Source organism: Panicum virgatum, chromosome 1N (assembly GCF_016808335.1).
Source record: "Panicum virgatum strain AP13 chromosome 1N, P.virgatum_v5, whole genome shotgun sequence".
NCBI lineage: Eukaryota > Viridiplantae > Streptophyta > Magnoliopsida > Poales > Poaceae > Panicum > Panicum virgatum.
This window is the reverse complement of record NC_053145.1, coordinates 54,929,313-54,952,034: the sequence shown is the minus strand read 5'-3', so window position 1 is coordinate 54,952,034 and position 22,722 is coordinate 54,929,313.

Below are 22,722 nucleotides of genomic sequence, written 5' to 3'. Positions count from 1 at the left end.
TTGATAAGGGTCGGCTCATGGTTCGTGGACACGTCACATAAAGCGCTTGCAAAGGTTCGCTAGGCGGGGCTCGGACTCGATGCTCTCCCTCGATGGGATCCCCCTGCTAGGCACCCTCGACCGGCCTTAAACACTACGTAGGATGTCTCGAACTCCGCGTTTGAGGGTAGCTTGTACGGCACATCCCTACAGTCCCTGACTCTGGTGATCTGGGGTGCCTGTCGAACCCTCGACGGGCCAGGCTTCGAACCCCTAATCAGTAAGGCCTCAAGATTGATTTCCTTCGACGGTAAGGAATCCCCGGGGGGAATATTCCGTAACGGTTCGCTAAAATGGTGCGGAGTCGCCGGTTGTGCACGCGAGTCTCCCGCTAGTCGTAGGCAACATGGCCCAGTACGTGCGGTGCAGTTCGGGCGCGCCTTTTCAGGCGGCTGCCTCGGGTAGGCGGAGCGGCATGGGCGGTGGCTGATGGATGGAACAATGCTACATTTGCGCCGTGCCCGACGGTTACCGTGCCGTAATTATTGCCAAGTGCGCCCGTGGGAGACTCTGCGGTCATGGAGCCCAGCCATCAGCGACAGCAAAACCTACCGCATTCAATGTGGTGGATCCGGGCCATAGCGACGAATCCGCCCGTCTTGATGGATAAAAGCGGGGAAGTGGGATTGTTTGGGCTCACCTGGCCACTTTGCCTTCGTCTCCCTTGCCTTCTCCAGCTCCCCTGCATCCTGAGCCCAGAGCCGAGAGCGAGAGGAGGAAGAAGGAGAGAGCGAGAGCGAACCTTAGCCACCGTAGAGCTTGCTTCCCCGCATTCCGCGGCAGTTCGAAGTGACGTCGGACGTCCAGGAGCCATTGTCGTGGGGGAGGTCCACCGCCACCGCGGCGGTTTTGGAGCAGCTGGTCGCCGACAGGCTGCTACCGGTGAACATCAACTCAGAGCGGCCGGCGTGGATTCCCCCGCGGCTGGAGGAGACCGAGTTGAATCCCCCCGAGGGCTACGTCGTGAGCCTCGTGCGGCTCCACGAGAGGGGATTCGACGTCCCCGTCGGCAGATTCATGCGGGCGCTGCGCAAATACTACGGAGTGGAGCTGCACAACTTCGGCGCCAACTCAATCTCCCAGGTGGCGGTCTTCGTCGCTATCTGCGATGGGTATCTGGGGATCGAGGCTCACTGGGATCTATGGATCCATTTGTTCCGCGGCGAGCTCTAAATCGAGAATGAGCGGGGCCTGCCGAAGAGGATCGCCCGCGCCGGTGGTCTGATGCTCCACTTGCGCCCGACCCAGAAGAATTTGTACATCCCCAGCAAGATGACGACGAACAACACCAGGTGGACCCGATGGTGGTTTTACCTACGCAACTTCGGCAACCGGCTCCCGGCGTTCACCAACAAGGTGCTCCGGGAGAGGGCGGAGAAGTGGGACTGGGGGGTATCGCCCCCACCGCATCAGGCCAGGCTCAAGGTGCTCACCAACGCGTTGCGGCATCTGGCGAGGAAGGGGTTGACGGCGGCGGCCATCATCGCGAACTTTCACCGGCAGAGGGTGATTCCTCTCACGGAGAGGAATCTGCCCATTTTCGACCTCACTCCTGAGGCCCCGAGCGCGGGCTCGAGGACATCGTATGTGCTGCTCCCCCACGACGTCGCTGCCCGGAGGGCGAAGAACGCGGTGGCGGGGTTCCCCGACAACTCAAACGATCTCTGGGAGATCAAGATGCGCCTCGAGGTGGGGTACCTTTCTGTGGTAAGTTCCAGTTTCAATTCATTGCCGATTTGTGCTACTCCTCTTCCCACTCCCTAATTCTGACTTGGTTGCGTTTTGCAGGGGGTGAGCCGCAGGGGCTATACCTCAAAGCCCCCGGTCCCGGAGGAACGCGAAGTCAACCGCCTGCACGCAGAGGTGGTGAAGAAGTAGACGGACGCGGCGGATGCGGCCGCCGCCAGGAAGAGGAAGAGGAAGGAAAAGCACGAAAAGGCATGCAAAATCGCACACACGGAGGGAAAGCCGTGGCCCGCCACACCCGAGTCCACCGAGGAGGAAGAGGACTGCTCGGACGCGGCGACAGGCGTGGGTTCCCCGCCGGTCTATCAAGGGGCTGGCGACGAGGATGTGCCAGTGATGCTGGGTGAGGCGAGGCTCACATCGGGGTCGTTGGTGGATCCACCCCACGCAGGGGCCGGGCGGAGGTCGCCCATGCCAGCGGTGGGACAAAGATCACCCACAGTGGCAACGGGCAGGAGATCGTCTACGCCCGTGACAGGGCAGAGGTCGTCCCCATCGGCGATGGGTCCACGACGAGCATGGAGACGTCCGCGCAGGCAGCCTCGAGGCTCCAGGCTGCTCCGAGGACGGCGCCCTCGGGTCAGTCGTCGAGAGGCGTCTGTATGCCGCGGGCCCGAAGGAGTGGTACGGGCAAGCGTAGCATGAGTGCCCGGTCAGGGTAAGTGATCTTGATTTCATCCTTCGCATTCGTTTAATCGACCCCCCCCCAATCCTGCTGACTTCAGCGTTTCTTCCCCGATTACCAGCTCCGGGGCCATCGCCAGGGATGCAGCCTAGCTTGCGCTGACCAAGGCCTTCAAGACCAGGGCGCGCGCAATGCCGCACACGGCGCCGCAGCCCCTGCTCGTAGTGGACATAGTGGTGGAGGCCGCGAAGCTCCAAGAGGCGATGGCTCGAGGGGCCTAGAAGGCCCAACAGGCCCGGGCGCCGGAGAGTGGGGGCGACGCCGGTCAGAGCAGCATTATAACAGCCGCTCAGGCTGACGCCGAGGGGGAAGTTGGCCGGGGCGGCGCGAATGACGCCACCCAGCCGGACGTCAAAATCGAAGCCGGTCGGGACGACGCGGATAGCGCCGCCCAACCGGTCGCAGGAGAAGGAGCTGGTGGGGACGCACCGGAGTGCCCTGCCAGCCAAATAGAGGAGGCGACCCTCGCCCCTAAGCCCCCGAGGGCTGGGGTCGAGGGTATCACGGAGGAGTCGGCGCCAAGGGCGCCGGCAGTGGAGGAAACCTGCTGTGACACCCCGGCCCAGAGCTTAATAGGATTAATAGGATACTCATACCAACAAGTTGCAACTTCTTTTCCGGAAGCCGGTCTCCAAAGAACTCCGAGGTTAAGCGTGCTTGGCCCGGAGAAATTTGGGGATGGGTGACCGACCGGGAAGTTCTTCCCGGGTGCGCACGAGTGAGGACAAAATGTGCAGAAAAGACTGGTGTTGGGACTTTCTATGTCCTAGAAAGCAGCCAGATGTAAGCGGGCCCGGCCTCGGGGAGGCGGGACGTTACACCTGCGTCCCGAAGCCTGCAGGGGCCTGGGACGACGGTGTTGTTGCAGCGGTGACGGCGCAAACGGCGCTGGTGAACGTGGTGCCGGTAGTGCAACTGCCGGAGAGCAGCGACGAGTTTGGGGACTCGAGGGGCATCAACCCTGCTGCTGCTGCCAGCGCCGCCGGCCGGTTCGCCGAGTTCGTGTCCGCCTCCGCGGAGGTACGTTGCGCGGGGATGTCCAAGGGGCCCCGTCATGGGGTGATTATCCAGTCCGAGTTCCCCTGGGAGTTTCTCCACAACGAGCAGGAGGAGGAAGCCATCTGGAAGGCGCAGTTTGAGGCTGACGCTCAGATTCTGGACCACCTCGACCGTGCCTTGGAGCAACATAGAATGACGGATTTCCAGATCAATTAGGTAGGTGGCTCCCTCCCGGGAATCGTTCGTATTTGGCCTTGATTTTGTGCGTTTTACTCACGCTCTTCCACTTGCAGCGGCTGAGGGACATTTCGCGCAAAAAGAGCTCCGAGCTGACCCCGCTGTACTCCCAAATGCGCTGGCTTGGGTAGCACAACGCCGACTTGGTGCTCCGAAACATCAACGCCAACACCAAGATGATATATCTGGGGGCGCGTCAGCAAGCGCTAGAGGCGGAGCTGGTGCGGACCTCCGGCGAGCGCGATGTCCAGAGGGCCGCGACAGAGCAGAAGGCTCAGGAGGCCGAGGCGCAGACTGCCGAGCTGCAACGTGTTAGGACGGCGCTCGAGCAGAAGGAGGCCGAGCTCTAGCGCAAGGAGGCTGAGTTCCAAGGCAAGGAGGCCGAGCTCCAACGCGAGAAGGCGACCGTAGCCACGCTGACCGAGACCCTCAAGGTGAAGAGCAAAGCCCTCGAGGAGAAGGAGGTGGTCGTGTGGAACACGGAGGCCACCCTCAAGGAGAAGGAGGACTCCTTGTCCTCGCTCGAGGAGGCCGCCCGAGTCCAGCAGGAGGAGGCACATAAGAATATCGCGGTTGAGTGCTCGAGATTTCACTGTTGTTTGATTCTAATTTATCGCAGATTATCTTGGTTCCTTTAATCAGAGTTGAGGCAGAGAGTGGCGGACGAGACTGCGGCGAAGGAGGCGGTCAACACCGCGCTCATGGCGGCGCAGGCTGAATACGCTGAACTGGAGCAGGCCGCTGTGTGTGTGTGCCAGGAGCTCGAGGGGGACGGCGCCGTGTCTAGTAGTTCGGTGATCAGCCACCTGCGAGCGCTAGGCGGCCGGATCGCCGAGCACGCCAAGAGCACCTTCCGCCTCGGTGTCCTGCGAGCCCTTGTCGTGGCCTCGACGCACTACATCATGGACCTCCAGAGAGTGTCGTCGGGGTACGTGGTCCCAAATGACGCCAGCCCAGACACCGCGTCGGCCATCATGAACGACGCCGACGCCACCGTCGAGGGGTTCGCCACCGTCCTGGCCGGGAAGCTTGAAGCTGACGTCCCGCCCATAGTCGAATTCGATGCTGTTGAAGACCCGCAAGGGGGGGATGATAACCTGTAGGTAGTCTGGGCCTCGGAGCCCATGTAATAAGTTAGTACTTGCCGTAATAGTACTTGTCGATGTAAGAAATTGGTTATTTGTAAATCGACAGTGTGGCCTATCGAGGCCTTGTGCGTTCGAGCCCTCGTTTTCTTTACTCTATTTCCGTGTTCTCGTATGCGACTTAGGTAAACTTCTGCGAGGAATTTTGCGTTCATAGGCGACTTAGGCATGAGGTGGTGAGGGGGGTGCCGTATCACGGAGGCGTAGGCGGCCCCATGACTCGGCCGGCCCCGTACCGTAGTTGCTTATGCCTCGCGTCCGTTTTTCCAAGTATACGACAGACATAGAAACGGGAATTTTTTGAAAAAACGTTGGCGATTTTTGGGGACGTAAGGGGGTTCCCCCCGTAGTAGCCCCCGAGGGAGGCTCGGCTTTGCCGAGGGTAAAGCCGAGAGTACCTCAGTGTTCGTGCGCATCCGAGCCCCCGAGGGTCCGGAAAGTTCCCAAAAAATAAACAAGTAAAGCATACTCCTTTATTGTTTCGGGAAATCGTTAATACGAGTACACACGATGTACAAATAGCTTGGAACTCTAAGGATAGAAGTGACATAGCTGCTGTATGTTCCAAGCATTAGTGAAGACTTCGCCGTTTTCGTTCGCCAGCTTGTACGTGCGGGCTTGAGCACCTCGGCAATAATGTATGGGCCTTCCCACGGTGGTGAGAGCTTGTGGCGGCCCCTATTGTCCTGTCGAAGCCTCAGCACCAAGTCCCCTTTGTTGAGGTCTCGGCGTCGAACTCTCTGCGCTTGGTATCTTCGCAGAGACTGCTGATAACGCGCAAAGTGTAGGAGCACCACATCTCGAGCCTCATCCACTTGATCCAGCGAGTCCTCGCGGGCTTGCTGGTTCTGCTGTTCTTGATAGGCCTTGAGCCTCGATGACCCGTACTCCAAGTCCGTGGGGAGCATGGCCTCGGCGCCATAGACGAGGAAGAACGGGGTAAAGCCCGTGGCTCTGCTTGGGGTCGTCCTCAGACTCCAGATAACCGATGGTAGCTCTGTGAGCCATCTCCGGCCAAACTTGTTCAGCTTGTTGAAGATCCTTGGCTTCAGTCCTTGAAGGATCATGCCATTGGCAAGCTCCACTTGCCCATTCGTCTGTGGGTGTGCCACAGCCGACCAGTCCATGTGTATGTGGTAGCTGTCGCAGAATGCCAAGAATTTCTTGCCTGTGAACTGGGTGCCGTTGTCCGTGATGATTGAATTCGGGACCCTGAACCTGAAGACAATGTCAGTAAAGATCAAAACAACTTGCTCGGATCTAATCTTGCCGATGGGTCGAGCCTCGATCCACTTGGAGAATTTGTCGATTGCCGCCAACAAGTGGGTGAAGCCCCCGGGCGCCTTCTGCAGCGGGTCAATGAGGTCCAATCCCCACACTGCAAACAGCCACATGATAAGGATGGTCTGCAGAGCGTGGGCTGGGAGGTGCGTCTTTCGAGCGTAGAACTGGCAACCCTCGAAGGTTCGCACGACGTCGGTGGCATCGGCGACCGCGGTGGGCCAGTAAAAGCCTTGTAGAAACGCGTTACCCACGAGGGTGCGCGGCGCGGCGTGGTGACCGCAGATGCCAGCATGGATGTCACGGATCAGCTCCTTTCCCTCGGGGATCGTTATGCAGCATTGCAAGACACCCGAGGGACTGCGTTTGTACAGCTCTCTGTCGATTACGATGAAAGACTTGGCCCGCCTAGCGACGCGTCGCGCCTGTGCGCGGTCCGAGGGTAGCACCCCTCGGTTGATCTAGTCGAGGTACTGGTCACACCAGTCTTGTGAAAGGGGAGCCTCGTCGGTCTCCATTGCTTCGGCCTTGTCCATGGAGGAGGTCTCGAAGTCAGTGCCCATGGGCTCAGCCTCGTCCGCCGAGGGGTTCCCGCCGGGGGGCTCAGCGTTCGAGGGGCCCGGTTCCGTCGGATCCTTGAAATCGATGGAGGGCTTGGCGATGTCGCGAGTAAAGATGTTCGGGGGGACGGTGGTCCGCCCGGATGCGATCTTGGCTAATTCATCGGCATCCTCGTTGTACTTGCGCGGGACGTGGTTGAGCTCTAGGCCGTCGAACTTGTCTTCGAGGCGGCGCACAGCGTTGCAGTACGCCTGCTTCTTCGGGTCATGACAGGTAGACTCCTTCATCACTTGGTCGATGACGAGCTGAGAGTCACTACGTACATCGAGGCGCTTGACGCCAAGCTCGATGGCGATGTTGTTATCGCCGTAAATTAACAGGATTAATTTATGGGCCGAAAGCAAGATGGGCTTGAAGCAGAAGATTAAGAAGGCTTATAAATCGGCTCCTACGTGAGCATCTGGGCCACATGGGCCATGTATCTTAGATTTAGTTTAAGATTAGAGTTAGAGTCCGATCGGGACAAGATTAGTTTAGATTGGTTCCCAAATCTCCGGACTATAAATATGTACCCTATGTTATTCATGAAAGGGGAACGTCATCACGTCTCGCAATCAACAATCTCGGCGCATCGCCACCCCTAATCTTAGGGTTTCATCCAAGTAAGTGCCATGCTGCCCTGATCACCTCTCGCGATCAGTGTAGCGTTGTTCTTGCTTTTACCTTGGTATTACTCGTACTGAAGCGTTTTTTATGGCGAGTAGTACTAGTTATCCTGATGTTCGTAGCATGGCTTTTAGTATATCTGTCGTGCTTTGTTGCTTATTGTCTACGAATATCATGTTATTTTTACGCGATCATGTTATCATCTTATTCTAGCTCTTGTTGCATAGAGTTAGCTGCGTAAAGGCAACACCCTGCTTCTTTTATGTCTGGTAGATCTAATATGTTATGGTTTGCTCTTATTCTTAAGAGTTGGCGTAATATCTACTAGGTTAGGCCTTGCAAACGGGTTGGATGATCCGGTGGCGTGTTAGATGCTCTGCTCTAGTCTTAACAGGGAATTGATCCGGGAATCGGCTCTTGCTAGTTCTTAGGCCTCTGTTTTGGTTATAGTTTAGTTATATTGTTACGTTCATTAGGCCCAGTCATGTGTAGGATGTTCCGATTTAGCAGTGAAGCCTTTACCGTCGTGGATTAAATCAATTAGATTTAATTGAAGCAGCCTTACAGTTATTCGCTTTAATCATCAATATCCGGATGCAACAGATCCCATCTGACACCGGGACTCGATCGGCTCTTTAAAGCCGATGCAAGAGTCGTCTCGGGGAGCCGACCATGGCTCGGACTTATGTTTCCACGTGTTTGTGTATGCAGGCAAACCATTGCAAGCACGTCCGCACCTTCCTGATCGGGTATAGGTCAGGTGGCATGCCCTGCGTCTTCACAAGCCGCGGCGTGTGCTGGAATTGCGGGCCGTCGATGAGGGAGCAGTGCCTGCCAGCGCCCCGGCAACCTCCCGGCTCTTCGTGTTGCCTGTCGCTGCTCGCCGGTGGGTTTCGACCGACAACACATTCTGGCACGCCCGGTGGGACCTTCATTAACAACAACGCCTACCGCAGAGATGGCAGGAGCTCAAGATCAAGAACCCGCTCCCAAGCCCATGACGTACGAAGAGCTGACTCCAGAACACAAGCTAAAGTATGATGAGATCAAAGCTCAGTTCGAAGCCGATCTCATCGGCTCTTTTGAGAGGACCCGCAACCATGGCATCAGGTGGAAGGGGTTCTCACCAGAAGGCGCTCTCGACAACGTCGATCTGTCTGTGCCGTCAGAGGAGCGTACCAGGGCCCTACGCCAGGAGATGAACTACATGGTGGCTCACACGCTCCATCGACACTCAGAAAGCCTGGTGAATGAGCTTGAGCGCGTGGCACATCGCGTTGTCCAGGAGGTAATCAAGAACCAGTACTCCCCATCGGGACCAACTCTGGGGAGTCACAGGGGGGAGGCTGCATTGCAAACCAAGCCGCCAGTGTCCTACTCGCTCGCGGCAGCAATACAGCAGAATTCGCCGATCTACGTCGTCCACAAGATCGGCGGTGATCCTGGAGAAGGCCAGTTCTTGACCGAGCCACCCAAGGAGATCCTGCACGGCTACACGTGCACATACATCCCTGACAGCGTCAATCCAACACGCTCGGTGCAGTTGGCAAACCCAGGGGCTTCTGGAGCAGACGCGGAGAAACAAGCGTGGCTGGCAAAGTACGCTACCGGGCCGAGTGTTGAGCCATCGGTCCCAGGAGTTCTTAGTGTGGAGCAGGTCAGTGCAATACTGAGAGACCAGTTCGGCATCCTGCCCAAAAGAAAAGCGATCGGCTATTCCAAGCCGTATCCGAGTGACTATGACTTGATCCCATTGCCACCCAAGTATCGGCTCCCTGAGTTCACCAAGTTCAACGGGTCGGAAGGAGCCAGCTCCATCGAGCATGTGAGCCGATACTTAACGCAGCTTGGGATGATCTCAGTATCGGATCTGTTGAGGGTCCGGTTCTTCGGCCTATCTCTTACAGGTCCAGCTTTTGGGTGGTACGCGTCATTGGCTCCGGATTCGATTCGAACTTGGAGGCAGCTGTAAGATCAGTTCCATACCCAGTATCACTTAGAGGCTGCTGAAGCTGGGATTGCCGACCTTGCCCAAGTCAGGCAGAAGCGAGGAGAGACTGTCTCAGAATACATACAACGCTTTAGAGAGGTCAAGAATCGATGATACTCATCACGCAGTCGATCTGGTTGTTTTGGGACTCGCTAAGCCGATCAAGGATCTGGCTTTTCAGTTGGAATTCACTTCTCTGGCACACATGGTACAGAAGCTTACGGCATATGAACACTACCATCCTGAGCTGTACCAGGACAAGTTCAAGCGCCATGTGAACATGGCCCAAATTGATGAATCTGATGACTCTGGCGAGAAACAAGAAGTGGCCGTGGCAGAGTGGACTCGGGGGGCAAACCCCGTCCCGTGCAAATGGATCAAGCAGCAGGGGCTTGTGAAGGGCTTCGACTTCGACATAACCAAAGCAGAGCAGATATTTGATCTGCTACTCAAAGAAAAACAGCTGAAGCTCCCAGAGAATCACAAGCTACCAAACGCACAAGAGCTACAGGGGAGGCTATACTATAAATGGCATCTTTCGTTCACTCATGCCACGGGGGAATGCAAGGAGCTCCGTCGTCAGATTCAATCGGCTATCGAGCAAGGCCGATTAATTTTGGCTCAACACACGATGAAGGTTGACACGAAGCCCTTCCCGCAAGCCAACGTGGTGGAGCTGTCAGACTTCACTCCTACGGGCTAGAATTTTTCATTCCAGATCAACATGGTGGGGCCCGTACGCCGTCGTGACGAACAAAGGAGAGAGACCGTTTCTGGCAAACGGCCCCAAGATCAAAATCAGCCAGGGCGACAGCATATGACTGAAGAGCAAGTGCGTCACATCCGTAATCAGCTTCCTGCTTCCGATCGGCTTCTGGAAAAGTATGAATATCAGCACAAGCTGCGTCGCTGATATCAATCGGAAGAGGAGGAGTACGAGTACCGCACTGGGAGGACGTTGGGAATGCGCCAGGCTGTACGCGACCACTGGCATTGCCCGTTCTTCAAGTACTGCTGGAATTCCGGCATGAGCCGATTGCCCACTATAGATGATTGTCTGGAGTGCAGGCTGCAGACACGCCAGTCAGGCGATACTTCGGTGTTCCGGCGCTTGGGTCCCAAAAAGCGTCACGACGATCATGTTGAGCGGCCGACCAAGGGTGATTCCGAGCTAGAAGAAGAAGACAGGTACCATCGCCCACGGTGGTGTCCTGACGGGCTTAATCGCTCACAGAAGCGCAGAGTGCAGCGCTTGCGCAATCTAGAAGAAGCAGAAGCAAAGTACCTTGACGTGCTGAGGAAGGCGCGTCCGGATCTCGCGGAACAAGTCAAACACCCGCGGAGGGTGGAGAGGCGCCCTCCAAGAAAAGAGTGGTGCCCCAAGCAGGCAAAAGCCGATGAGAAGCCATCGGCTGATGTGAACATGGTGTTCGTGCTCCCATCAGAGTTCCGGGCACCCCAACCGGAGGATTTACCTGTTGCACAGTTGGATCTTGGCCCCCAGCCGATCATCTTTGAGAAGCCAAAGGAAAAAAGCTACAAACATCTGAAGGGGCTGTATCTCAAAGGCTTAATCAACGTTAAACCCGTCAACAGGGTGCTGGTTGACACCGGTGCTGCAGTCAACCTGATGCCATATTCGGTGCTGCGCCGGTTGGGGCGTTCTTCTGCCGACTTAATCAAGACTAATGTGATGCTCAATGACTTTAACAGACAACCATCAGAGGCAATGGGGGTTCTTAATGTGGAGCTGACAGTGGGCCGCAAGACGATCCCGACTTCGTTCTTCATCATCAACAGCAAGAGTACATACACGGTATTGCTTGGGAGGGATTGGATTCACGCCAACTGTTGTATCCCTTCCACAATGCATCAGTATCTCATCCAATGGGATGGCGATGAAGTGGAAGTGGTCCCTGCAGACGATTCCAGCGAAGTCTCGCTTGCAGATATGAATGCCTGGGACGCAGAAGGACAAGAGCCAATCTCAGAGATCGCCCTGGAAGATTGTGAACGGATCGAAGCGACAAAAAACGAAGTGAGGCTGGTCTTATCCACTGGCCTCACAGAGTAAACACATCCTGGCATGCTACGGGGTGTAATAGAGATAGATAGGCCGGTCCCAGCGACCGGCCCCGAAAAATAGAAAAATCCTATTTGGGTCGGAATTGTTACATCATGTATATACGATGGCCTGCTCCAGCAGTTGGCCACTCATTGATTATTTGGTTTTGAATGACAATGGAAGTGTAGAAACGGCCAGCCCATGCGGTTGGCTAAACAAATTTTCTTGTCATCTCCCTCTGTTTGTCGCTGATATTGTGGATAACGAGGACTCGCCTGCGTTCGCAGCTGGTTTTTCAGACGATGGCAAGCTGGGATACGGGTTCACGTCAGCTGATGATTTGGAAGAGGTTGACATCGGTCCTGGGGAAAAGCCACGTCCGACATTTATCAGCAAAAAGTTGGATCCGGTCTTGCGTGAGGAGATGATTGCAGTACTGAAAGAGTACCGGGATTGTTTCGCATGGGATTACACTAAGATACCCAGTCTAGATAGAAGCATCGTCGAGCATCGGCTCCCGCTCAAGAAAGGGTTTCGGCCATTTCAGCAACGAGCACGTCAGATGAAGGCCGAAGTCCTAGAAGAAGTCAAGAAGGAAGTGGAGAAGATGTTGGATGCAGGGTTCATCAGGCCGTGCCGGTATGCAGAACGGATCTCCAGTGTGGTACCGGTACAAAAGAAGGATGGCCGATGGCGTGTCTGCGTTGATTTTAGAGATCTCAACAGAGCGACGCCGAAGGACGAATACCCGATGCCTGTTGCAGAGACATTGATCAACGCAGCTGCCGGCCACAAAATGATGAGTTTTATGGACGGTAGTGCCGGCTACAACCAGATCTTCATGGCCCCAGAAGACATGAACAAGACCGCGTTCAGAGTACCTAGCGCGGTCGGCTTGTTCGAGTACTTGGTTATGACCTTTGGACTGAAAAATGCCGATGCAACGTACCAACGTGCCATGAATTACATTTTCCATGATCTCATCGGCAAACTGGTAGAAATTTATATTGATGATGTCGTGGTCAAATCCAAGTCAGCTGGGGGGCTCCTAGAAGATCTGCATCAAGTTAGGCCGAAATCCTAGAGGAGGTTAAGAAAGAGGTGCAAAAGATGTTGCACGCAGGGTTCATCAGGCCATGTCGGGATGCAGAATGGATCTCCAGCGTGGTCCCTGTACAAAAGAAGGATGGCCGATGGCGAGTCTGCGTGGATTTCTGAGACCTCAACAGAGCAACGCCAAAGGATGAGTACCCGATGCCTGTCGCGGAAACATTGATCAACGCAGCTGTCGGTCACAAAATGCTGAGCTTTATGGATGGTAATGCCGACTACAACCAGATCTTCATGGCCCCCAGAGGATATAAGTAAGACCGCGTTCAGAGCACCAGGCGCGGTCGGCTTGTTCGAGTACTTGGTTATGACCTTTGGATTGAAAAATGCCGGTGCAACATATCAACGCGCCATGAATTACATTTTTCATGATCTCATCGGCAAACTGGTAGAAATCTATATTGATGATGTCGTGGTCAAGTCCACATCGGCTGGGGGACATCTGGAAGATTTGCGTCAGGTCTTGGAGCAGACTCGGAGGTTTGGGCTCAGAATGAACCCGAAGAAATGCGCCTTTGGTGTATCGGCCGGTCAGTTCTTAGGATTCCTGGTACATGAGCGAAGGATCGAGGTCGGCTTAAAAAGTCATGAAGCTGTAAGGACGATGAGGCCGCCTACTACGAAGAAGAAGTTGCAGAAGCTCATCGGCAAAATCAACTTTGTCAGACGATTTATCTCCAATCTGTCTAGGAGTATCGAGTCGTTCATGGGTCTGGTGAAGATCAAGTCTGAGGATGAATTTTACTAGGGGGTAGAACAGCAGCAGGCTTTCGACAAAATCAAGGGATACTTGTCGAAACCCCCAGTATTGGCTACTCCTCAGCAAGACAGGCCTTTCTTCGTGTACCTGTATGTGGGAGACACTTCCATCGCATCGGTGCTGGTTCAGAAGCATGACGATCAGGAGAGGGTTGTTTTCTACCTCAGCAGACGTATGTTGGACGTTGAGACCAGTTATCCTGAAATTGAGAAGCTTTGCCTTTGTTTGTTCTTTACATACACAAAGCTTCGTCATATTTTGCTCTCAGCAGAAACAATCATTATCTACAAGTCGGATGTCATAAGGCACATGCTGTCGGCTACTTTTCTAAAAGGCCGACTAGGAAAATGAATGTTTGTGTTGTCGGAGTTCGATATCCGATATCAACCTGCAAAGGCAGTCAAGGGACAGGCACTGGCGGGTCTCATCGCAGACAGGGTCAACACTAACGTAGCCGCACTTTTCATACGTGCTTGGGCCATGTTTTTCGATGGATCGGCGTGTGATGATGGGTGCGGCGTGGGAATTCTTTTGGTATCGCCTCGAGGGGTGACTTATTCCTTTTCCATCAGGGTGACTGCTCCATGCACCAATAATTTAGTAGAGTATGAGGCCGTTCGCAAGGGGATGGAATTACTCCTGGAAGCTGGCGCACAAGCGGTGGAAATATTTGGGGATTCGAAACTGGTGATTTCTCAGCTCACGGAAGAATATAGATGTGAGAGCGAGGCTCTTTTTCTGATATGGATTCAATGCCGTGAGTTGATGTCACAGTTCAGGTATATTAATTTCCACTAGATACGCAGGACTTTAAACAATGAAGCCAATGACTTGGCACAGATGGCTTCCGGATACAAGAAAACAACCGATTGGGTCGATGTAGAGGTTCAGTTTCTAGAACCTGGAGATTAGAGAGCCGATATCTTCAATTATTTGAAGGATTCGGCTCGGGGGACACCCAGAAGGATAAGACTCAAAGCCATGAAGTATGTTCTGATAGGGGACGATATGTTCTACAGGACTTTGGAAGGACTGCTGCTTAAATGTCTGGGGCCTTCGGAGTTGAATCGGCTTTTGCGTGAGGTTCATGAGGGAGCCTGCGGTACTCATCAATCGGCCCATAAGATGAAGTGGCTGATTAGGCGATCGGGATATTACTGGCCTACCATGCTTGAGGACTGCTTTAAATATTACAACGGATGTCAGGCATGTCAGAGATTCGGCAAGATTCAGATGGTGCCGGCATCAGTAATGAATCCTATCATTAAGCCATGGCCGTTCAGGGGTTGGGCCATGGATATGATTGGCCAGATCAACCCACCATCCAGGAAGGGTCACCAATGGGTGTTGGCTGTCACGGATTATTTCACGAAATGGGTGGAGGCGGTACCCATGAGGTCGGTGGCATCAAAAGATGTGATCAGTTTCATTAAAGAGCACATCATTCATAGGTTCGGGATTCCCCAGACCATTACGACCGATGGAGGATCGGTCTTTATATCGGAGGAATTTAGGAAGCTCGCCGATGACACGGGGTTCAAGCTAATCAGATCATCCCCATATTATGCCCATGCTAATGGACAGGCTGAAGCATCCAACCAGAGCCTTATCAAGCTGATCAGAAGGAAGATCGATGAATATCCTAGGCGCTGGCATGAGGTGTTGTCAGAGGCTTTGTGGGCACATCATATTTCGTGTCACGGATCCATCAAGACGTCACCATACCATCTGGTCTACGGTCAAGACGCTGTGTTGCCATGGGAAATCACGGCCGAATTGAGACGTGTTGAGTTCCAGAATGATCTGTCGGCTAAGGAGTATGCAGCCTTGATGAGCGACAATGTGGAGGATCTCACAGAGCTAAGACTTTGGTCACTTGAGAAGATCAAGGAAAACAAGGCCAAAGTCGCTCGTGCATACAACAAAAAGGTCAAGCCAAAAGATTTCCAGGTTGGAGACTTGGTTTGGGAGGCAGTGCTACCATTGGGAACTAAAGATAGGAAGTATGGTAAATGGTCTCCAACTTGGCATGGGCCGTACAAGGTTGATCAGGTCCTGCCTGGAAATGCATACATGCTTGAAGAATTGGACGGTGTCAAGTTTCCTATAGCCATCAATGGCCAACACCTCAAGAAATATTTCCCGAGCATGTGGGAAGGCGAATAACAAGAGCCGATGAAATCCATCTGGCTGTATTATAAAAGGCCAACACGTTGAGTTAGCCAGTAAAAATAATAATAAAAAGTGAGAGAGGCCAACACGTTGAGTTGGCCCGTAAAAAAATATATATAGATGAGAAGCAAGGCAGCCGATGTGTAACCATCGACTTAAGATGTTATTAATAGGTACGAGTTTCAGATTTAACAGGCAACATTAAATGTTCTTTGAATTGTTCTACTAGTTTAGGAACCCTTCTATGGCATGGATGGCTTCTGCGCGTATGGCATCGGCTCTTGCTATGATCGCTTCGTCGTCTTTGTCATCGCCTGTTACTATCTGTTGACTCAAGGTGCTTATCTCTGCGAACTCTACCTGTATCTGCTCAGTCATTTCTTGGGCTTCTTGCTTGGAGTTTGCAATCGAGCCTTTCTCCTCTTGGATCAGTCTCTGGGTCGTGCGGACCTTTTCTTCGAGCTCCACCAGTTCTTTCTCCAAGAGATTGAGTCGCCTTGTACTCATAGAGATATCGGCTTTGGCATCCAGATTTGCTTTCTTCTGCTTGAGCATCTTGCACCTTTGAGCGATGTCGGCTTTCAGAGGAATTTGAGAATGACGTATTTCTATTCTCTGTTGTGCAGCTTTCACCTCTACCCGAAAGAAGGGAAGATGGCCGGCTGGCCAGAGCTTGACCTGAAGTGACTCTGGGAGTTGGGATTCTATCTGCTCGAGGATTTTCTTTATTTCGCTGGAATCGTCAAATAGGGTATTGATTGGAGTAGATAGGAGACCTTTGATATGTTGTAGCTGATCCACGATGTCAATCGGCTGCCGTGATGATGGTACTTTCGCTCCAGGAGCGATCAGTCCCATTGATGCTGGGTCAAAGGAGAGCAAAGCTGAAATATTGAAGCCCTGTGGAGATAGTGGAGTTAGTTTTGGGAACAAGGTGCATCAATGGAATTATCAGCTGATTTAGAATCGGCTCATGTAGTGTTACCTGTTCTGAGGAAGAAGCGATGGTCGGTCCGGGTGTGATCGGCTCAGTTGGGTTTGAGGCAACAACAGGGGCATCGGATATGTCAGCCTGTTCGTCACGCACCTCCATCGGAGCATCAGGAATTCCGGGTTGGGCTTCCATCAGTACATCAGCTGTTGCAGTTCCTTCGCTGCGAATTTCTGCTGAGACGATGGTTGATCCTTGCTGTTCTTGGACTTCAGTTGTTCCAGTGTCGGCTTCATGAACGGTGGTTCCCTGTCGTGATGGGCTTCCAGTACTGAGGGTGTCTCCAGCAGCGTCCTGAAAATAGGATTACAGTCAACCAGAATATATATGCGTAAGAAAGAAGATTCTGATAGATTCGGGGAAGGTTGTACTGTTTTCTTGATGACTCGTCTTGCGATGATCTTCCTTTTCTTAGTCGGGACTCGGGGGGCAGCACTTCCAGAGGTTTGTCTCCACTTAGAAGCCGACTGGGGTGAGTCTGGCTGAGCAGTCATTATTACTTTCTTCATTGGTGGTGACTCCTTGCAAAAAAGAACATCAGGGGTGGTCGGAAGGAAGTAGAATGGCTCCCCATTACTGGTCATGGGTTCTGGATCATCTTGTTGCTGTAGGCAAGGTGAGTAGGGTTAGCCAAGTAAAGTGGTGGAGGACTTAGAAAAAATAGGTTCACGGATTCAGTACCTCTTCCTCGGGGATTGCATATTCAGGATCAATTTGCTACTGTAGAGGGCCTAAAGCTCTTCTGAATACATGAGTTTTCCACATTCCCCACCATGTGTTAAAGTCGATTGATGAGGGAGTAAAGGACAGATCGGCTGGTATTGGAATGTCGAGGTTGTCAAACATGCTGTAGCATCTTGAGCTGGTAAGACCATCGGGCAAATCGGCTCTACTCTACACAAAGTGGTGAATATGGAAGTGGGGAGGGACTTGTCCTAAGCCAAATTGCCGAGCTACTATGACTAGTTGATAGGTTTCATAACCTGGTTTGATGATTCTGTTGAAAGTACTTATGCCAACAGGGAGGAAGCCAGGTCGGATCATCAGGGAATATAGATGCCGAGTGCTGTCATCATCGGCAAAGCTATCCAGCCTGAAGGTAGTTGGGTTCTCAAAGGCTTCAGATTCAGTGAATGGAAAGTAGAGGGGATTGTCTAGACCTTTGTAGAAAACTCTAAACCAGTTTGCTGCATCTGTCGAGTTCAGTTTACTGCCAGGGAGGCTGAATAGGGCTTGGCCATAGCTAGTGCATCTAATTGACTTGCCATTCTCGTCGGGGAAGGAATTCTTGGCTAGGCTTTGAAAATTTGGGATCTGATGTTAGAAGTAGAGTTGTGCCCATAACTGAATAAACCACCAAGGGTCTCCAGTTCTTAGTTTCCTTTGGCTGAGCAGATTGGTTGTCATCAGATGGAGACATCTGTATGTTTCTCCGAGGAAAAGTTTGCCTAGGCTGGTGCGGTTGCCATGGGCCATATGGTAAGCCAAAGGAAGGTAATTCTTGGTTGGAGCTAAGGAAGGACCACAGAAAATAAAATGTTCTAACCAAAGATTTAAAAAGGTTGTGTGTTCTTTTTAGTGACTGGACCTTTTGTCTTCATGTGCTGGTTCATGTAAGTAATCCAGTTTGTGCAGTCTGCCTTGGATGAAAATTTGAAGGGGGCTTCTACCATTCTGTAGGCTGCAGGATCAGGGGAAATAATGTCCAGGCCAGTAATCATGGTAACATCTAGCAGAGTATGGGTCATGGGTCCATGACCAAAGAGGAAGCAGTTCAGAGCGTCGGACCAGAAATAGCCGATGGTTTTCAGAAGGTTTTCATCTTTATCAAGGGGAGATAATGATAAACTGAGTGCGTCAACTATGTTCAATTCTTTCCACAAGTTAATATAGGTTTTTGCTACTCTACTATACCATGCAATCCAGCTCTCAGGTGGATTAGGCCAGGCTCATAAGCAGTCGGCCCAGGAATTTAAATTAATGTCTTGACTTACGAAGGGGATTCTATTTGCTTCACAGGAGATTAAATCTGTGGGATTTTCATAAGCTCGTGGGCCAATACAAAAAGATTTAGGATTGGAAGGATGCGGCAAAAGGATGTCTGACACATGGAGTTCAGAAATTCAAAAATTTATGGTGTCATATTTCAGAGTTTAATTCATTCGGAGGATTAATGAGCTGAGGAAAGTTGAAAGGACAGGCTGAATATTACCTTCAGGCCGAGGATTGCGTATCTACGATTGGAGATCTCGCTGTTTGAGCTTCAGAGTCCGCCATGGTTCAGATCTGCTAACTTAGGGTTTGGTTGATTTGCGGGCTCTGGTTTAAGTTTTGAATACAGTGAGTTTTCGCTCGAACTTATGGAGCGGGATTCTCGAATTGTGCTCGGATTTGGAATATCTATTTCGAGTCGGATTCAGAGTGGGGGTGATGTTTTGTTCTTATGCGGGTTACTTCCAGTTTTGAATTTCGTCGGCTCTTGGATATTGGTAAAGAATGATGCAGTGCCATCGGCTTTTGGAGGGTTGTCCGAGCAAGCAATTAAGTGATAAGGAACTTTATTCATTAAAGATAAAGTTTTTACAAGAGGAAGAGCCGATTTGACAAAGGGGTGAATCCTTCGGCTCAATCTACGCTACAGTACTACTCCTACAGTACTACCTACATCTACCACCTGTAGGTACCTAGGTGCCAACTGCGCTTGGGGTTTCCGCCGTCGCTGGCCTCGTCGTCGCTGCTCCAACCGCCGCCGCTCTTGTCGGCGCTGCTGCCGTCGCTGGCCTCGTCGTCGCTGCTCCAGCCGCCGCCGCCGTTGCTTTCCTCCTTGCTGTCCTCCTCGGAGGAGCCGAGGAATCGGAAGGCGCTTCCGGCCATCGGGTCGTCTTCGTCAGAGGAGGAGTCAATTTCCTCTTCCGAGGAGGAATCGACTCTATCCCAGGAGAAGTGGTCGTTGCTACTCTCCTCCAGCTCTTCCTGGAACAGGAGCCGGAGGTCCTCGCCGTTGGTCTTGGGTTCGTCGTCTTCAGAGACGACCCTGAAGTCGAACTCCTCTGCATCCCAATGCAGAGGAGCAAGCACCTCGTGCGCCGCCGTCGGGTTGTATTCCGGCGTCGGCTCTCGGCTCTCGGCTCTCGGAAATGGGGTCGAGGGAGGAGACGGTGGAACTCGAGGAAGAGGGGGAAAGAGGGGAGCCGATGGAATTGGAGCCAGAGGAGGAGGAGAACGCCATGGCTACAGGAGGTTTGGGTGCTCTACGCTGTTTGGCTGAGGGAGGAAGACGAGTTTATGGTGAAATGAGTCGATTCAGGGTGAGATTAAGTAGAAAAAAAATGGAATATGAATCGGCACTTCCACATTCTGCGAGGAACCGGCTGCAGAGACGTTGCGTCTTCCGTGGTGGTTGTAGTGCGTTTTAATGAGAATCAACAGGAAGATGAAGCAACGAGATGGTTTTGGAATTATCATTGCCAAAACCAGGGGGCATGTGTTATCGCCATAAATTAACAGGGTTAATTAATGGGCCGCAAGTGAGTTGGGCTTAATGCAGAAATTAAAGGAGGCTTACGAATCGCCTTTAGGTTTAAGTTCAGATTGAGTTAGAGATAGAGTCCAATATGGACACATTAGTTTAGATTGTTTTCCAAGTCTCCGGACTATAAATATGTACCCTATGACATTCGTAAAGGGGGAACGTCATCATGTCTCGCAACAACAATTCTCGGCGCACCGCCACCCCTAATCCTAGGGTTTCATCCAAGTAAGCGCCATACTGTCCTGATCACTTCTTGTGATCAGGGCAGCATTGTTCTTGCTTTTACCTTGGTATTACTCGTACTGAAGTGTTTTTGATGGCGAGTAATGCTAGTTATCCCGATGTTCGTAGCATGACCTTTAGTAGATCTATCATGCTCTTGTTGTTTATCATCTACGAATATCATGTTATCTCTGCGTGATCATGTATTAATCTTACGCTATTTCTCGTTGCATAGGAATTAGTCGCGTAGAGATAACACCCTGCTTCTTTTTTATCTAGTAGATCTAATTTGTTATGGTTCGTTCTTATACTTAAGAATCGGCTTAATATCTGCTAGGTTAGGCCTTGCAAACGGATTGGATGATCTGGCGACATATTTTTGCTCTGATCTTAATAGGGATTGATCCGGGAATCGGCTTTCGCTCATTCTTAGGCCTCTTTTCTGGTTAAAGTTTGGTTATCTATTACGCTTGTTAGGCCTAATTACGTGTGGGATGTTCCGATCTAGCAGTGAAGCTTTTACTGTTGTGGATTGGATTAACTAGATCTAATTGAAGCAGTTTTTGCAGTTATTTGCTTTATCTATTAACATCCAGATATGCAGATCTGATCTGACACCGGGACTCGATCGGCTCTTTAAAGCCGATGCAAGAGTCATCCCGGGGAGCCGACCACGGCTCGGACTAATGTTTACATGTGTTTGTGCTTGCAGGCAAACCATCGAAAGCACGTTTGCACCTTCCTGATCAGGTATAGGTCAGGTGGCACACCCTGCATCTCCTGAAGCATCGGCGTGTGACAGGATCTGGGCCGTTGACCGAGGGACCGGTGCCAGCCAGCCTCCCGGCTCTTCGTGTTGCCTGTCGCTACTCGCCGGTGGGTTTTGACCGACAACACATCCATCTCGTCTTTCTTTGGATTCCAAAAATTCCACATTTTCCCTTCCCACACACTCACACATTTTGTTTTTATAAAACAAGTTATACTGTGTTTAAAGTCCTAAGCGTTCTAGCAGCGATTAATGTCCAAATAGAACAGATCACATTCAGACATTAATATAGGTGGTCAAGGAATGGTTATAACAAATCAAGGGGTGGCTATCCAGCCATGTTTTTAGCAGGCAAAACATATGCAGTTTTGTAAAATAGGCCAATATGTTGCGTTTATAAAACTGGGACGAAACATGCATCAAAGGGTGAGATTGAACTTGCCATTCTCAAAGCCTTCCGGGAAGTCCTGATCGAGGTACTGTCCTTCGGGTTCAGGGTCACGGTACTGGTCCTCACACGCTTGCTCGCGGTACTGCTCGTCGATGGGTTCTCCCTTGTTCACACCGTGATCTATGATGCACACAACAAGCACACGATAAATAAAAAGAAATAAAAGTTTTATCGTTGAGCTCGAATCGGAAACAATTAAGATATGGAGATAGGAGTAATATTTTTGGGCAGTTTTCTAATGGCACGGCCGAGATTATGTTAGAAATGGCGTGGTAAAGTTTCAAGTCAATCGGGGAATGTTTGACGCATGAAATGACGAATTAAAGAGGGGTTTAGGGGTTAAATAAGGATTCAGGGACCTGTTTGTAATTATTTTGGGAGAGAAAGGACTTGGTTGCAATTTCTAGAAATACGTGGGTTATTCTGAAAAACGGGTAGGGCATATTCAGAATTATTTATATGTGGTGGAGGGTTTATTTGCGAATAGAAAAATAGGAAGGGTCTCTTTTGTAAAAGAACTAGAGAGGTGGGATGGCTCTTAATTAAAACAGGGAAAGGGTAGGGGGTATGGGCAAAATGCCCTTGTTCTACCTCCCCCTGCAGAGAAATAGGGGAGGGGGGGGGCGCCGGCGGCGGCCTGGGGCCGGCGGCCTGGGAGCTTGACGGCGCTCGGGAAGTGGGGGAAAAGGGAGAGGAGAGTGAGAGGGTCCAATTCCCTACCGCAGCTCGGGCGGAAGTGGTCCGAGATAGCTTGGCCACGACGGCCGGCGGGCGGCGGCGGCCGTGGTGGCGCCTCTGCGGGGTTCGGCGGCGGCCCGGAGCTGGGGAAAAAGGGGGAGGGAGGCGAGGAGATTCTATCCATGCCCTCACCTTGGGCGGAGACAGCGCGAGGAGGCGGCGCAACTGTGGTGGGTGGCGGTGGGCTCTGGAGCTCGGCGCGGTGGTGCTGTAGACCGGGAAGGGGGCTAGAGGTGGTGGCGGGGGTGGTGGAGCTCGGGAGCGGCGCGGAGGCCTATTTATAGGCGGGATAAGGCGGTGGAGGAGGGGGTCCGCGGTGGTGGCCGGACGGCAGCTCGGCGAGGCGATTTTAATGGCGCTCGGCCGCTTGTGAGCGTCGAGGAGCGGCGCGGGCGTTGAGGGCGCCGATGACCAGGGGTGGGCGGCGCACGTGGAGGAGGGCCCGGCTGCTGTGCTCAGCGTCGGGTTGTGCGGGCTCGAGCGGCGAGGCGGGTCGCTGTGCTCTGCAGTGCGTCTCAGCGGCGCGGGCGGCGAGGCGGCCAGGCGATGGGATGAGTCAGGCA